Source organism: Salmo salar, chromosome 12, assembly GCF_965601325.2.
Source record: "Salmo salar chromosome 12, fSalSal1, whole genome shotgun sequence".
NCBI lineage: Eukaryota > Metazoa > Chordata > Actinopteri > Salmoniformes > Salmonidae > Salmo > Salmo salar.
The window spans coordinates 7046132-7051659 of record NC_138302.1 but is presented as its reverse complement, the minus strand read 5'-3'; the positions used below and the strand labels follow the sequence as shown (position 1 = coordinate 7051659).

General features: G+C 44.6%; 1 long non-coding RNA gene across 3 annotated transcripts; it reads right to left on the bottom strand.

Moving 5' to 3' along the window:
• Positions 1–1095: 1095 nt before the first annotated feature.
• LOC106564024 (uncharacterized) lies at positions 1096–4834 on the bottom strand. 3 transcript variants are annotated; one of them, XR_006757839.2, is made up of 6 exons: positions 4456–4826; positions 3212–3281; positions 2715–2928; positions 2541–2603; positions 2173–2417; positions 1096–2080 (listed from the first exon to the last, which is right to left on the bottom strand). It is a non-coding gene; the product is annotated as an uncharacterized LOC106564024 (long non-coding RNA). The 3 variants fall into 3 exon arrangements; XR_014379571.1 differs by having other exon boundaries at positions 2715–3281; positions 4456–4834; XR_014379570.1 differs by having other exon boundaries at positions 2715–4820.
• Between the last annotated feature and the right edge of the window lie 694 nt (positions 4835–5528).

The window sequence follows — 5528 nt, the reverse complement described above, 5'->3', positions numbered from 1 at the left end:
TTTTAGGCTCTCAAGCTCTACTTTATTTACCAACCAAGAAAACAGATAAAACAAATACTTAATTTAACTACTACATTTGGCTAAATTATTTTATTTTGGGCTTGCCACATATCCCGCAGGGGAAAGCAACAGGTAACCTCCTCTTCCTGACAGGTCCATGACCAGCCTGTGCAATTCTCCTCCTCAAATCTATGGCCCTGGTCAGGGGGAGGCCTTTTACAAGGGTGGAAGCAGCAGCAACTCTAGCATTAGGGGGGTTGCTTGTTGGTGGGCACCGCTTAGCTGTCCTCTGGACCCCCTTGTTGTTTCTGGATGGAGCTGGCTTGAGGTTCTTGTCTACAGAGGGACCCAGGTAGTGGCTTATTAAACACATTGCGTAAAAATGCTATAGTCAAACACACAAATGTGAATTTAAGAGAACTTACCTTTTGGAGGGGGGTGCCTGTTCAGAACTGGGGGCCAACAGGGACGGCTGAATTTCAGGGGCGGGGGGGGGGTTAACGACCTTCCGGTTGGAGCTGGCATCAGGTTCTTGTCTACAGAAGGACAAACAAGCATTAGTGTTTTATTGAGCACGCCACACAATATATTGCTATATTTAATTATGATTGTTACATGCTATTTGAACGAATGCATCCATTTTTGGGGGGTAATTGATTGTTTTTCTTTTGATCGACTTGTATTGATTTTGTTTGAATTGTAAATTTTTTAAGATGAACAAAATTTATGGAATTTTAAAAAAATGGACCTTTTTTTAAAAAGTAAAGAAGCGCCTGTTCAGAACTGGAGACCACTGTGGACGGCTAAATGTCAGGTGTGGGGTCCTTGTGTTTCCCAGTACGCCACTGGGCTCTCTCCTCTCTTTCCCTCGGCTGCCTTTTTATTCTGTCACACTGTAGCTGGGTCTTTTGGTCTTCCCTCCTCTGTTGATCCTTTTTTCCAAATATAGTGTTGGACAGCATGCATTCAGTTTTTGTTTGTTACAACTCTTTAAACAGTGTCTTTATTGACTGAGTAGAAAATTATCACCGATTTACTTGTATTTTTTTATTTGTTTAACTTTATAAAGAGTGTATGAAAATAAATCAAAATGAATTTCAAGGGAGAAAAAGTGCTTTTATTTAAAAAATTTATTCAATTAACTTGAATTCAATTATTATTGATTGTCACAGGGAATGTCATGTGTTCCCAACACAACATGATGTCCCCTACACCCACTGTACATGTGTTCCCAACACAACATGATGTCCCCTACACCCACTGTACATGTGTTCCCAACACAACATGATGTCCCCTACACCCACTGTACATGTGTTCCCAACACAACATGATGTCCCCTACACCCACTGTACATGTGTTCCCAACACAACATGATGTCCCCTACACCCACTGTACATGTGTTCCCAACACAACATGATGTCCCCTACACCCACTGTACATGTGTTCCCAACACAACATGATGTCCCCTACACCCACTGTACATGTGTTCCCAACACAACATGATGTCCCCTACACCCACTGTACAAGTCCGTGATTTGGAGTCCCATAGGGCGTCGTCCGGGTTTTGCCGGTGTAGGCCGTCATTGTAAATAAGAATTTGTTCTTAACTGACTTGCCTAGTTAAGTAAATGTCCCATTAAATAAATAAATATACAAGAGATGTATGTACAAGTTAAGGTGAATGAAGATGAATGCCATAAAAAAAAAAAGAGTAATTTAGAGCAGTTGTATCCTTCGTACGTCCCAGACTACAACCTCTTCCTCCTCCTCCATTCGGTGGTCCTGGAGACCTTGGGTCCACCAGCAGGAGGGGGTAGAGGAGTGCAGGTCGAGGGCAGGTCTTGGGAGACTGGAGAATTAGGGAGGAAGGTAGGTAGGCAGACTGGGTGATGGTAGGAGTGGCTGCTCTGCCACGCTGTGTAGCCTGCCCCGTTCTGTCCTCTGGAAGCTGGTAGGTGCTGCTGGATGATGGGGCTGGCAGCGGTGCTGTGCTCCTGACTGCAGGGTGGAAGGGGACTGACTCCTCCCTCTGGTCTGGTGCAGAGTCACTCTCTACATGGAGGATATCCGTTTGTTGTACCTGTGTGGAAAAACATGAAATATCTTAATTGTTATCAGTAACACTGTCAACCAGTGAACTACACATAAAATATACCAACATATAAAACGTACCACTGTGTCAAGGTCAACTTGTTGACCTGGAACAGTTGCAGCCTTGTGTGGGTATTCAGGTTTGGGCTGACCAGCACCATGGTTCTGATTCTCCTGTAATCCCCCAGGATGGTAACCTGTTAACCCGGTTTCCAAGCATCGTCTTGCCAGCAGGGTGTTTGTGGCACAGCTCAATGAAAATGGCCTCTACTGTCCTGCTGGTGTTGGGCCACTGAGCAGGTCCAGAGCCTTAGCCAAGCAGGGAGCTGAAGGTAGATTAAGAAAAGGAAACATCACGTTACTGAGAAATACACTCATGGCTTTATGTGTTGTAATGAGATTAGAACTATGTGCCTATTGGAGAACCATGACCCCTCCAGCAGCCTCACCAGACTCTTGGCAAGGAGGACCACGTGCTGGTATCCACTAACCCCATCAGGTCCTATGTACTCCTGGAAATAGAAGAGTCATGGGGAAGGGTTGGATTAATCGTCGGATTAATAGTTATGAATGGAAAGAAACTTAAGCAATGTGAGCTGTTTAGGATGTGGATAGGCACTTACATCATCCTCCGTGTCCTGATCGGCAGCGAATGCAGTGTCCACCTCCTCCGTAGTGTCATCATAAAATAGAGCAGTTGGTAGCTAGCTGGGATGGGTTGACAGGTAGCTGGGATGGGTTGGGTTGAGTGAGCTCAGTGGGCGGTGGAGTCAGGGGCGAAAATCTGATATCCACTTTGGAGGGGACAATTACATGAAATTTTCTCAAGAGCAATTCCTGAGGGGGACACCAAAAGTAGTGCTGTAACACATAGCCTACATTGTAATATGGTAAATGTATATTGAGGAACCAAAGAAATAAGGTGTTTGCCGTACTCCTAACTACCGGTACCCAAAACTACACAACTAATCACAACAGCAATACCATTGCCTTTAACAAATCTTAGTTCAGTCACCAGTTTAAGTTGAGAGTGGCATTTTCCAATGATGTTCCTATTTTACAAGTCAAAAAAATTGAGAACCTTTCATAATGTTGCCAAACAAAGACTCAACAAACTTACCTGAGACTCCCTGTCTCTGCATATCTGTCCCCAACTCTGCTGTCTGTGTGCCATCTGTTGCCTGCTCTGCCTAATGACATCATTGTGAAACATTTCCATTAGAATTTCATTTCTTTCTTATGAACATTTTATCAACTAGTCTTTGAGATATTAGGCTACTAGGGTTCTTACTTTGCGTTTTGGTGTATTGAAAAATACTCTGATGTCCGTCTTTTATTTTTCTGCCATTTTTCTACCTGGCTGGCTGGCTGGCTACAAACACAGTGTGTAGGTTATTTACAGTAGAAGATGGGCTTCTATCATCTTCAATCATTCTATATGGGCTTCGATCTAAAAGGTAGCTAGCAAATGTGAAACGGATTAAAATGACAAGAGTTGACAGCTGTATGATTTCACCATTTACACAACATATGCTGCAACCTTTTGTAATTTTAATAGTTTGTTTCATATTGGCTGGCTTCCAACAATAGCTGAATTTGCAAAGCTAGCGAGCACCAATTCAGTTTCAGTGGTGTTTGCTATAATCTTTGCTACCCGGGTTAAATAAAGGTGAAATAAAATAAATAAATAAAAGTTCCCTTGCGACAATTTAGCTTTTGCAACGAGACCATTAAATATATTTAAGACAATGGTAGAAGAGAGTGTAGTTCTGTTCAGTTTGGACTTCAGTTTATCGCTAACCTTATCACAGGGACTTTGAAGCACTAACTTACATCATCTGCATGCTGATTCCATCTTTGACGACGCCACATAAATGGAATAGGTACTAGCTAGCTTAATAGTTAATATTTGCGCGCTAGCTCTGCATATTCAGCTAGTGTGTGTGCACGATTGACTAGATTAACCTCACGTCAGTTACGTAGCAAGCTAAGGAACTGGCAGTTGATCAAACCATTGTGAGGCAAAGGGCGGGGGGTCGCAATCTTTTGAAACTTAAAAACGTGCTATTAAGTGTCTATAATCAGCACAATTGCTTTCATTGCGTATTATTAATATTATTTAAATTACATAGTTATGTTTCAGTGATATATTGGGGGGGACAAATCATATTTTTCCTAGGATGGGGGGGTCGTGTCCCCCCCCGTCCCCCCCGGGATTTCCGCCCCTGGGTGGAGTGGCCTTCCTGAGTGGAGAGACTGGTGGGAGACTCTCATCGAGGGCGTGCAAGGAGATGGTAGGGTCATCCTCTCCCTCCCCTCCCTCAAATAGATCAGGTGTCCCATCTGGGACATCCGGGTCCTTACCGAGGTTGGATTCCAGCCTCTGGTCACCATGGGTCTGGGAGAAGAGGTACTCGACCCCCTTAAACAGAGAGACAACAAAAAAGAGAGTAGTACATAAACAGAACCACACATTTTAGTGTGTGTGTATAATTGTATAATTTATAAATACATACCAGTGTACTTTGCAGGCCTTGTGTGATCCTTCACTAGACTGCAGCCCATGAGCTTCTGGCTCATTAATGGCGTATTGGGCTACACCATCATATAGCAGTGCAGGGGCTGCTTCTGCCCCCCCCCCTCCACTACACCATCATATAGCAGTGCAGGGGCTGCTTCTGTCCCCCCCCCTCCAATATACCATCATATAGCAGTGTAGGGGCTGCTTCTGTCCCCCCCCCCCTCCAATATACCATCATATAGCAGTGTAGGGGCTGCTTCTGCCCCCCCACACCATCATATAGCAGTGTAGGGCTGCTTCTGTCCCCCCCCCTCCAATATACCATCATATAGCAGTGTAGGGGCTGCTTCTGCCCCCCCCCCCCCCCTCCACTACACCATCATATAGCAGTGTAGGGGCTGCTTCTGCCCCCCCCCCTCCACTACACCATCATATAGCAGTGTAGGGGCTGCTTCTGTCCCCCCCCACTCCAATATACCATCATATAGCAGTGTAGGGGCTGCTTCTGTTTTGTTCACCTGACTTAGAATTCCTCACAATCAAATGCTGACCGCATTATCTACCAAGAGAATTCTCTTCGATCATAATCACAGTCGTGTATATTCCCCCCAAGCAGACACATCGACGGCCCTGAAAGAACTTCATTGGACTATGTAAACTGGAAACCACATATCCTGAGGCTGCATTTATTGTAGCTGTGGGGAATTTAACAAGGCTAATCTGAAAACAAGGCTCCCCAAATTTTATCAGCATATCAGTTGTGCTACCAGGGCAGGTAAAACCCTAGACCACTGTTATTCTAACTTCCGCGACACATATAAGGCCCTCCCCACCCTCTTTTTGGAAAAGCTGACCACGACTCCATTTTGTTGCTCCCAGCCTATAGACAGAAACTAAAACAGGAAGCTCCCGCCCT